Raw genomic sequence first — 12355 nt, forward strand, 5'->3', positions numbered from 1 at the left:
GACAGGGTCTTGACAGCTGCCCCCACTGTGAACAGCCCTTGCCAGACAGGCTGCTTGTGGCCACGCAAATGCTGTCTCTGCTTTGGGGCCTGTGATGATTAAAAATGTTTCCTTGTGTCGTGCTGCATCTGTTTCCATCTGCTTGAGACAGAAGCTGGCGGCATTTTCAAGGTGGAATCCTCAGGTTTGGTAACTATTTGGACACGAGGTATGAAGAAGTATGAAGAACTACAAATGTCTGTGAGCCTCCTGGCTAGTTTGAGGGTCAGAGTGGATGGCGACCCGACAGAGAAGGCTAGGGGCCAGGGGCACGGGGGTGCCTTAAGCCTCTCCTAGGTAGAAGTGGTCTGTGGATGTGTCCAGATGGCAGCTAGGCCTGGAGCTCTAGAGAGAGGCCTGGCTGGAGACAGAAACTCTGGAACCTTCCTTTCAAGGGGGTTAGCAGAAGAGCATCTGGCATGAGATGAGGCATGCCTGGGAATAGAACCCTTGCTCTGGCATTTTCATCTAGCCCTGGGGGAGAGACCCTTGTACCAGCATCCTCAGGCCCTAGTGTACCTGCTCGGGCCTGCGTGTGTTCTGGACGGTCCACCTCTGACAGTGAGGGTTGGGCGTAGGGTCTCCACAGTGGGTGCCAGGCTGCCCAGGAGCCAGGTGGGAAGGCCTCCCTCGGTCTGGAGGTTTCTGACTTATCTCTTGTTTTATCGTAATATACACATAACATCAAATTTCCTGTCTCAGCCACCCCTAAGTGTGCAGTGCTGCGGCATCAAGCACATTCATGCTACTGGGCAGCTGCCTCTATGTCCATCTCCCAGACTCTTTTTTCCAGCCTGCAAAACTCAAAGTCTGTCTGCATTAGATGCTAACTCCCCATTCTCTCTCCCCAGCCCCTGGCACCCTCCATTCTAGTCTGACTCCTTACATCCCTCAGGTGGGTGGAATCCTATGCACTGTCCTTCTGTGACTGGCTTATCTCACTCCATATGTTGTCCTCAGGTTCCTCTGTGGTGTAGCCTGTGTCAGAATGTCCTTCCATTTAAAAAAAAAATTATCTTATTTTGTATAGATTTGTGTTTATTTATTCATGAGAGGCACAGAGAGAGAGAGAGGCAGACACATAGGCAGAAGGAGAAGCAGTCTCCCTGCAGGGAGCCTGATGCGGGACTCGATCCCAGGACCTCGGGATCACAACCTGAGCCAAAGGCAGATGCTCAAGCACTGAACCACCCAGGTGTCCCTGAATGTCCTTCCTTTTTAAAGCTGAATAATACTCCCTTGTATAGATCTACCACATTTTGCTTATCCATTCATCCATGGATGAACTCTTAGTCTCCTTTTATTGCACTCCCTGAAAGCACAGCGCCAGGGAGGGGCCTCGTCATGGGCCTTTGGGGTGCTGGGGGAGGAGGTGCGGGGAAGGGGGGCACTGATGCTGGGCTGCTTGGGCCCCCTCTCTGCCCTGATGCGACTGGCCCAGCCCCACAGGCTGCTGCCCCCTCCAGCTGCTTGGACATAAGATGAGGCTGCCTGTGGGAGCTTGCAGGGCCCGGGAGCCTGGGTCATGGGGTGGAGGGAGTCCCAGGGCTCTGGCTCCCCTTGGTCCCTGAGCCCCCAGAGCTGCCCTCAGGCTAAGAGGAGCAGCTCATCCAGATACTGCTGCCAGCCTGCCTCCCACTCCCAGGTCAGTGCCTCTAGTCTCCACTTCCTCGCTTCCCTGGCACTTCTGGGTCTTTCCAGGAGCTCCTGGATGGCACTGGCCCAACTGCCAATAATCACTGAACCTGCTGCCTTGATGCTGTTGCCCTTCCTTCCTGCTTAGGGAATTCTCTGCACCAGCCTCCGTGGGGGGGGGGGGGGGGGCGGGGCGTCCTTCCCTCCCAGCATCCCCCCTCCCCCCCACCTCCTAATGTCCCTCACAGTCTCAATCCCCTGCATCTATGTCTCCCTGATTGCCCCCCCCCCGCCCTCCCCCTCCCTCCTCCGCCCATGTTCCGTGCAGTCCAGCACATTTCTACCTGGATGTTCTGCAAGCCCGTCTCGCTTAGGTTTTAAACCCTGACTCCCACGTGCCTCCCTCCTCCCGGGCCCGGTGGCTCACATGGTGCTCCCGCGGCGGCTCTGCCTCCACCTTCCACCCAGAAACCCAAGCCAGACACACACTCACCCCCTCGAGGAACCACGGGGAAGCTGGCAGTCATCCTGCTGGACTGGGCTGGGGAGCGGGCAGGGCCAGGCCTTGTGGGTGTCGCTCATCCCTCCACCCTCAGTGCTCAGCACACATAGTAGGCTCCTACTGGATACCCACAAGACGGCTGGATGCGGGCAGGGCCGGTAGTTCAGTGCTTCTGAGCGGGCTTGGAGAGACCTGAATCTGGGCTCTGGGAAGGTGCCAGTCCCTGGTTGCTGGATGACCTGGACCCAAGCTTTCCCCTAGAGCCTCTGCCACCCTAACTGCAGTGTGACAGCGGCTGTGGGGTTTCAGGAAGGTGACGTGCACCAGCACTGGCCACAGTGCGTAGTCCCGATGTGCTGGGGTGGGGGGTGGCATCGTCCCCAACAGACCCACCCATCATAGACCCTGGTGCCCTTTTCAATGTGCCTACCAGAACTTCCCCCGGGAGAATTTCCAGAAGTCCAAAACAAGCCTCCACTCTCACTATTTTTGGACTGCTTGTCATTCATTCTTTCATTCGTGCATATTGAAAGAATGAGTAGGCTGCATGCTGTAGGCACATATTGAGTACCTACAGTATGCGGCCCATCTGCTGGGCTGAGGATACAAAGGATGAGGGGGAGTGTCACTCTCAGAGACCTCTCTGTCTGGTGTGGGAGATCAGCCTGTCTCCAGTGATGACCTTGCCAGGGTGTGGTGGGGAGGGTGGGGGGAGGTAGGTGGGCATTCCTGGTGGAAGGACAGTAGGCATGGGAGACGAGTGGGGCCAGTGTGCCGCTGGCCTGGGGCTAGGTGAGGGCAGAGAAGCCGGCAGACACCAGGAGGGGGCCTGTGGGGTAGGGAGGGGGAGCTCTGACATGGGCTCCTCAGGGCCGTGGCTGAGGGCCTGTGGGGAGACTACTCCTCTAGGTCTGTCATTTTTACCCCCTTGGCTGTGGGTCCCTATAGCAGAGTGGCCTTCTCGTGGTGGATGCTGCTTCCAGAAGAGTTGACTCAGCACGTGTTCACTCTGAGTAGCCAGGATTGGACCGGGAAGAGCATTCTGGGCAGAGCAGAGCTGGGATGGCATGGGGAGGGGAGCTGGGAAGAACTCTTCCCTGTGGGATGCCCCTCACTCACCACCCGGACAGGGAGGTGGAGATGGGTGGAGTGTTGGGGAACTGGGGTAGGCAGATGGGTCCAGCTTAGGGGCACGGGAAAGCCAGGCCAGGATGGTTTGAACATGAGGGAGGAAGAAGAGCACATGCAGAGGTCAGGTGGACAAGAGGCAGCTCTGAAAGGCCGAGCACAGAAATTCAGGCACTGTGCTGGGCTTGGAGCCCCGTTAGTAACAACAGTTACTGGAGGCTGGTGAATCTGGGTGCGCTTGCAGGTGCTACGTGTGTGTGAAGTCAGGCTTCATGTGGTCTGTGAAGCCTGGCAGACGGTGCTGTCCCATTTTACAGATGAGAAGACAGATGCTTGGGGCCACTGAGCAATAAGGGGAGGAGCTGGGAGCCCAGCCCTGCAGCCTGGCTCCTGGGTTTACACCCTTACCCATGAAGCTCTGCCTCGAAGAAGCAGAAATAAGTGACGTGAGAGGCTAGAAGACCAGACGTCACTGTGGCCTGATAACTGGACATAGGGGGTCACTGAGAGTCAGAAGGGGCCCCAAGTTTGTGAGGATATGATGGCACTCCCAGCAGAAATGGGTTTGGGGCCCCAGTGGAGAGCCCTCACTGCTTCTTAATATACACTGGGGTACTGACTACTTCCTTTTCTTTAAATTGAGGTGAATTTCATATAAGCTGAGACAGACCATCCCAAAGTGACCAGTTCAGTTGCATTTAGGACATTCACAATGCTGTGCAGTCACCTCTGCCCCTCTGCCCACTTCCCCAAATCTTCGTCACCCGAACAGAAAACCTCATACCTGTTAGCAGTCACTGTGCCTGCCCCCCACCCCCAGCCCCTGGCCGCCACCGGTCCGCCTCCTGTGTCTATGGATTTGCCTATTCCGGACATTTCCTATAATTGGAATCATCCACTCTGGGACCTTTTGTGTCTGGCTTCTGGCTAATTACGTTTGGCATGGAAGATTGCAGCGTTTCCTGAATAGAAGCTGGATTTCCCTTCCTGGCTCACTCAGGGGCCACTTGAAGGTGGGGACAGCTCTGTCCAGACAGCTTGTCTAAAACATTCACCTAGAACTGTAAACACCTGCCTCTCTCTGTATCCATCGCCACTGCTCTCCTGCTGCTGGCCGTCTTTTTCATTGTTTCAAATTTTTTCCGGTGATCTTTTTAAAATGAACACCTGGTGATGTCCACTCTTCTCTTGAAACCCATCCATAGGCATGTTGCTCTTAGGGAAAATCCCCAAATCTGAGACGTGGCCTGTAGGGCATGACCTTGTCTCAGGCTCACTTCGTGCAGCCACCCGCCGCCCCCTCCATCTCAAGCAGCAATGCCACATGTGTCCCCACGTGGACCGGCTCTGGGGCTGGGGGTCAGTAACTCGTGGAGCTGCTTCTCCCCCAGGCCACCTGGAGCTGGCAGCTGTTTCTAGGAGTGGGCACTGGCAGTATGGCAATTCGGTGCCACTTTCAAATCTTGCTGGCCTGTCTGACACCAGGGCTTTCTTTGGCTTTAGCTGGTCATTCTGTCTCCTTCCTGTGGGTGTTTGCTGAGACCTGACCATCAGGCCTCAAGGGAGTGGACTGTCTCTGTCTCATTTGGGACATGACTGGGTGGGGCAGCGATGCCCTGACCAGTGTGCCATTTGCTCCGTGTCCATCCACCCTTGAATGGATCAGCAGCTCCCCTGCCTCGGGGGACCCTGCAGAGCCCTGGTGCCATCGCTGTGGGTGGGGTGGGGGACAGTTTGTAGAAAGGATACCAGTGGGGTGTCCCCCAGCATGGGAGAAGACCTGACCTGTCACACCTCCGGGGATGTTGGCTCTATCGTTGCTGGAGCCCCTGACAACTTTCCCCTGCCTTTTCTCTCCCATCCTCAGGCAAATATTTCAGTGAGGTTGTCTCGACTCCTGTCTGCTCAAAGCATGACTCTTTCAGAAATGGTGTTAACCGTTATCAAATGCCTGCTGTGTGTCAGGCACTGTGCTTGCTGTTCTAGACGGATTTCTAATGCTTCAAACATTAACCTAGGAGTTATAGGTCTGGCCTGCCCCTTTACAAGTGAGGAAAGTGAGCTTCAGAGATGTTTGCTGAGCTGCCGGAGGAGACACAGCTGCATGGATAGTAAAAGGCTGGCCTGAATCCACAGCCTCTGTTCTCTCTACTGTGACTGCTGAGCACACGGAGAGGGGTGGGGGGTGCATTTAGCACTTCTTGTCCCCAGGCATAATGCTGGCCGGAGTCTGTGATGGAGCAGATAGAGATGACAGGTATGCACAGGAATCACTGGCTAGCTGTCAGGTGTGGTGGGTACGGAGAGCCTCCTGTGACTGTTCCAGATGATTTGTGCTAGGCTGGGGGAGGGGTCTCAGGATAGGGGTAGGGAGGTAGAGTGACCCCAAGGAGGAGGGACTGACCATTAGGAGGAGGATCATAGGAAGGTTGCTGTACAACAGGGAGGCCTCGAATGCCAGGCCCCGGGCGGATGGATAGGAGGTGTCCCTGTCCCTTCCTACCCCATTCATCCCAAAAGTTGTTCCTAAGAGGCGTGGATAAACTAGAAATTTTTGTCTCCATCTGCCTCTGCCTCCTTCATTGAATACTCTGGCCAGGTCCTCTTAGGAGTCAAATCAAGCCCCTGGTCCTTTTCCTGGACGCTCTGGGACTCTCCTAGCAGACTAGTAACCATCAGCAATTGGCTACAGGTCTGAGCAAGGCTGAAGTTTATGGCAGGGGTGGTGCTGCATCCATGGCCTGAACCGCTGGTGAGAGCATGGGGAGGCTCTTTGAGGCTCCTGGACCCGCCAGAGCTAACTTCCCACCATTGGAAGGCACAGGAAACAGGCCACATGGGTAGGATCTTCCTGCTAGGTTGATCCCAGGAAGCCTCATGCAATCCTGACATAAAACACAGGATTCAGAGCATGGTGATTTTTGTGCAGGGTGAGGGGCCCCATGCCAAGTTCTTGGGGCACCTACATGGATTTCTGAGGGATAAGCCCCTGGACATATCAGAAAACCTGGGAATCAGAAGTGCGTTGCCTAATTACTCTGAAGTTGGGAGGAGGGGTGTAGGGGGAGACCTGTGAGGGTTTTTGCTTGTCTGAGGGTCTTTGCAATTTGGAGATTTTGAGAAGCTCTGATGAGAAACGTCACCTTGCATTTGTGAAGCTTGAAAGAATCACCCTAAGGGGCAACACCAGAGTGAAATGTGTTTAATTATATGTAAATTATATATAAATGTCAGGGTCTCTTTGAACAAACTTCATCATCTTTGGAGATACATAGTGTTAAAAAAGATAGGGATTTCCCCTCTCTCCTTCTGGTTTTATCCTATTGGGCCAAATTTGAGCTGTTTTGTATTTTGCATGTTTTGTCCCCCTCCACTCCCACCCTGTACCCCCCAGGGTTGCAGCAAGCCCGTCTTCCTCACCACCGTGTCTCACTCAGCCGTGTCCAGACGGCTCCGGCTTCATCGTCCAGCCAACATTCGCTGAATGCCGGAGCTGTCCCGGCTGTCACAGTCCCTGTGCTGAGGGAGATGCCCAGATGGCACCGACCCAGGGGACCATGTCTGAGCTGAGTCCAGAACTGAGACCAGGTCCCCCCCCCACCATCCTTCAGGTGTCTCACCACCCCTGAGGTTTTCCTTTGCTATCCATGTTTACATGCATATTTTAAGTGGAAAACTTAGAGGCTCTGCAGGCACAGAGATGGGTCTCATGAGCCCCACGTCTCCATGACCCAGTGCAGTGTTATCACCATTCATGTGTCTCTTTACTGTGCACGGGACACCCCCTGTCTGCAACGGTCCTGCTCAGGGGGTAATATCGAAGCCCCAGAGAAGCCCCGATGGGGCTCTTGTGCTGTGGATGCCACATCCCCTGGGCCCTGGTTTCATGTAGAGCCTCGGGCTGCCGCGCCCAAGTGGGAAGACCAGAGCATCTGACTTGGATCTTTTTTGGGGGGGAAAGTAGGGTTCTGTGCAAGACTTAACTTTGGGGGAAATTGAACTGCTGAAAATAAGTTTGGGGGCCAGTGTCCTAGAAGTAGACTGAGGGTGGTTTTCTATCGCCCCCTCCTGCCTCTGCCCTTCACCCAAAACATTTCAGTGAGGGGCAGGAGCAGGTAAAAGTCAATGTTGGGGGCCAGGCAGGATGGTTCTGCCCCAACTTGTTGGGCATTGGGCACAAAATGTGGCTCGATTGCCATATTTTGGGTGTCAGGGATGTGACCTCTGTATTCTTTCTGGGAAGGTGGGTTTGGAGCATCCATGGGGAACCAGATAAAATAGCTGTGTTGTGGCAATGTGAAAGACGATGGAGTTGTCTTTCACTCCTTAAGCCAGAGAATATGCAAGCATGAGGATACAAGAGCCCTTGTGATGACGAGTTTTTGCCTTGGTGTCACTGTTCCCCCTGAATTTTTAAAAAGACAAAGCAGGTAGAACCTGACTTTTCTGGGTATTATAGTGGGATGCAGTCTCTTCAAGGCTCAGAGTGCATACAGCAGGAGCTAATGCAGGATTCAGTTTCCGCAGTCTTACTGATATACAGTTCACATGCCATGCAGTTCACCCACTGTAAATGTCCACTTTGTTGATTTGATGGCAGCCAGCAACACCATCCTTGAATTCGTGACTTCTCAGTATGCCAGCACTCTCTGTAGGTGGAAACCAGGGTCAGGGGATTGCAGTTTCTAGTCTTTTGAGTGTGGGCACCTGTAGAGGCAGTACAGTCATGGAAGTTCCTTGGGTAAGCAGCTCATGAGCTGCATTTTGTGAGGATTGGACAATCTCACGCTTTGTTATCTCACTGAGCCTCAGTCTTGGAAAGCACCTGTTAACAGCTGCCTGGGTAGAGTTTGGGGCTTTATGGAGGATATAAAGGGGAAATGACTGGCAGTTACTCTTCCAATTGCCCAAAGCTGGTCCCAGGGCTGTCTGTGTGTCCCCAGTGGACTGTGCACACTGACTTTTCCTCTTGGGTTTAGACCAGTTTGTTTACTGTTTATTGAGCACTTACTATGTGCCAGGCACCATGCTTGGCACCTTCCATGCATTAACCTACTTACGGCTCCCAAGAGTGGAGTTGATTGTGTCCATTTTACAGATGAGAAAACTGAAGCCCCAAAACATCAAATAACTAGCCTGGGATCACACAGCCAAGAAGTCAGGCTGGATGCATCCCCCGTCTATGCTCTGAATCGCTGCCCCACGAGGCCTCTGAGCATGTAGAGGCTCATGATCTGGTGGGATGGGGAGTGGGTCAAAAGGCAGTAGTCATTGGGTTGCCACACAGTGTTGAATTACGTGATATGAGTGTGCCAGGGGTGCTCTAGGGGGGATGAGAACTTTCTGGAGGAGAGAAGCCTTAGCCAGACAAAGGAGGGGATGCAGGATGGGTCCCCAGGTGGAGGATGTATGAGGGCGCAGACTGGATGATAACTGGTTCCCATCGGCCTGTCCCTGCTGCATCTCGCTGGCCAGCCCTTAGCAGGTGCTCAGCAGAAACTGAATGAAGATGTGTTACTGGAGAGACAAGAGACTGGAGATCCTAAATCCTGTGTTTTTCCCTTCAGGAGTGACCCAGACACCTTGAGAATGCCCTCAAATGCTCACTTGACATTTTCAGCATCTCTGCTGGGCTGTGAGTAGATCCGGCTGTGTCCACCGAATCCTACCTCCCCTGCCCCCTCAAATAAACAGAACACGATAGCCAGCTGGGAGAGCTGGGCGGGGGGGCTTCTGGTTCTGCAAGCAGCCGCCCTGGGAGGCCTGCGCCTCAGCATCTGGACCCCCACTGCCCACCATCTGCGCGCCCAGAGGGATGAGGGCAGAGTGAGGCCTCTTGGTTCATTAGTGAAAGGAGAGGGAAGCAATTAGGGAACTGAGGGTAGGACCCCAGCCCCTCGCTTCTGCACTCCGTCTAGTAAATCACGTAAAGAATTTCAGAGAATTGCTATCTCCTCCCTGATTTGCCCTCTGGCCAGACTGGGGCGTAGGTCTTTTCACATCGTCTTGTTTTTCTCCAAGAAAAATCAGCCCGCAGCATCAGACTTTAATTACCTTCCCGAGGGACACTTACTGCGGATATTTCTAGTGACAAGTGGCTGAGGTCGTGCTCCTACATAAAATTAGGGTTTTAAACTGGGTCACAAACTGAGATGCCCCCAGAGGCTGGGAGGGAGGCACTAATGAAGCACCCGCACGCACCAGGTGGAAGGCTCTAGGGAGGGGGGAGGGCTGTGGCAAAGCAGAGCGCGGGTATCCTGTGTCAGGGAGTGGCTTCTTACCCCAGCCCTGGATCCACCACACTGTGGGGTCCATTTCTTTTTCCACCTAAGAGAATCCAGGAATCCAGGTGGTTTTGGTTGTTTTTTAATGTAGGCAAATAACTTAGTGGGGTTGTTTTGTTTTGTTTTTTAAGAAACAACACAGAATAAAATGTCTGAGCCCTCCTCGTACAGGCGAAGAAGACAAGGTCACGGAGCTTCAGGGCTTAGGAATCCAGGACTGGACTTGTACCTATGGGCGCCTGGCCTGGCCCCCCTCCACCTCCCCAGGCTGCCTCCTGGGTAAGGCAGCAGGGCTGGAAACCAGCTCAGCTGTCTGCTGCAGTGAGAGGGACAGAACCTGGAGGGACAGAGCCTTACAGCAATCCTCTAGCCACAGCTCCCCGGTGGCAGGCACCTCCTCAAGCAGCAGCACGCGTTGCCTCCTGTTGGGTGCCAGACACAAACCACTTCCCATAGATGGTCCCTGTGAGCCTGGCAGTGTTCCTGGCAGGTTCTGTTACCCCATTTTACAGATGAGGAAACTGAGACCCACAGGGGTTCAACTAACTGGATGGGGTGGGATCTGAATACGAGTCTGATCTCTCATGACCGAGTTTCACAAAGTGGGGACAGGGACGCGGTAAGCAGCGCATTTCACCCTCCACCTGGCGCAAACAGGCCCGCCCTCACGTTCAGCCGCGTCACCGGCAGTCTGGGGGACCTGGCCTGCATGTCGGGACCCCCACTCCCCTCCTGGCTCAGAACCTCGAGAGCACGGGCCGCTCCACCCACAGAGGCGCTACTCACAAGCTTGCTGACTAATTCTCTTTGCAAACGGTTCAGTTTCACAAGCTTGAGTTTCCAGTAACTATGTGGGTGGATTTGTTTCATTTTAGGGGAAAACAAAACAAAACAAAACATGGAGGGGGTTTTCTTTCCCAAGAAGAGGTCTGGCCAATGATGGGTTTAGTGTGTGCGGCTCCGGGCATCCCGATGCGGCCGTGCGGCCAGCGGGGCCTCTTGGCAGGCAGACTCCGAGGTGGAAACTGCTTAGTCATGGACAAGCGGGGACCAGGTGCACTTCCCCGCTCAGCCCTGCAGGCCTGGGAGGAGGGTAGGGAGAGGTGGGAAGACGGTGCCAGGTGGGATGGCTGGCCTCGCCCACCCTGGAGCTCACAGCATTCCCCTGGGGGACCTGGCCTGGGAAGGATACACTCCCCTGCTGGCTGGGGCCACCTGCTTCAGGTGAGTTGGAGATGGTGGTGTGCCTGGGCACGTTAGAGGGTGAGAGGCGGTCCCCAGGGGACAAAGGAGGGGTGGGTGTGGGTGGGTGGGTGTGAGCATGTGTTCTCACACAGGCTCGACCTGGTAATATTAGCATGCTGCTTTGGCCTGAGCACCAGCCGTGCAGGGCAGACCTTCGTGTCAGCCTGAGGCAGGATCCTGCTGTGCCAGGCGTGATGTCTGTCACTGCTGGATGGTGAGAGGGTGAAGGTGACAAAGGGGCTAATTGATGAAGGGGTTCCTGGGGGTTTCGGGGCAGTAGCTGTTTACCAAGAGATCAGGGACTGTTTGGGCATCTCGGAGCCCACAGGCGTCCTGCTGCCCCAGGGCACAAACGCAGCCCTTTGTGATGTTCTGGTTTACTGGTTTTTTCTCTGGAGGAAGCCACCTTGGGAAACTGTGTTTAGTCTGGGTCTGGGGGCTGGAGCAGCTAGGAGCCTGGCCTGGGAGTCAGGTGGAGGCGGCTGCATTGTTCTGGTGCTTCCTCTCTCTGTGGTCTGGGCTTTGGTCTCCCCTCTGTGAAATGGGGGCATAAGAGTACCACATGGATGGAGTGAGTTGACATGGGTGAAAGGTGTTGTCCTTCCCATAACTGGGATTCAAGGCCTGAGGTGAGATGGGGCCTTACCACCCGCGTGCCTTCATGCTCTGAGGGAACATGCCTTGGAATTTATCATCTTTAGTCCCGGCCTTTGAGTACTTGTTTGTGTGCTTTCTGGAAGAGAAGAGGCCAGATATATGGTTAACTCTCAAAGAATATCATGTTAGGCAGAGGCTCATAAAGGCAATGAAAGGTGAGCAGAGTTCTGGAGTATTTAGATGGGATTCAGAGCAGACAGATCCAGGAAGCCTTCCTGGAAGAGGCGATGTTAAAGTTGAACCTTAGGATGTGTAAAAACTAGAAAGAGAGAGAGAAGGGAAGAGATCTGTCACTGGCAGAAGAGGCTGTCCGTATCCCAAACCGCTGGGAGTGCGGTGGTACCCAGTGTGTAATAAGCACTTAATTAATATCTTTAAAATCAAGGACTCCAGGATTTTTAGGAATCTGGAAACCTATTTTTATAGTTCTGTTCTATCTATTTTTATAGGTGTGGAAAGTAATTTGTCTGGGATCCAGGTTGGAAGCCAGAGTCAAACTCATGGCCTTCCCAGGGCAAGAGGTGAAGTGTGTGTGTGTGTGTGTGTGTGTGTGTGTGTGTGTGTACACATGGGAGGGAGATTTTCACATCACCAGGTGGGAAAAGACCATTTCAAAGCCACACGCAACTGATTTCCTGTGGCAAAGGGAACCTTTTTTTTTTTTTTGAGTCCCAGCAGCTCCATAGGCTTCTTGGATGGGTGCTTTTTATTTTTCATCGAGCCTCCCTTGATCCCACATGTTTGCCAGAGCTCTCTGCAAGCCGGCTGCCGAGTGGGCCAGGCCGACGGCACAACAGACACAGGCCAAGACCCAAGGGGAGTCCCGACCCTGTGTGATTGCCCTGGTTGGGTTTTTAAGCCCGTG

Source organism: Vulpes lagopus, chromosome 10 (assembly GCF_018345385.1).
Source record: "Vulpes lagopus strain Blue_001 chromosome 10, ASM1834538v1, whole genome shotgun sequence".
Taxonomy (NCBI): Eukaryota; Metazoa; Chordata; class Mammalia; order Carnivora; family Canidae; genus Vulpes; species Vulpes lagopus.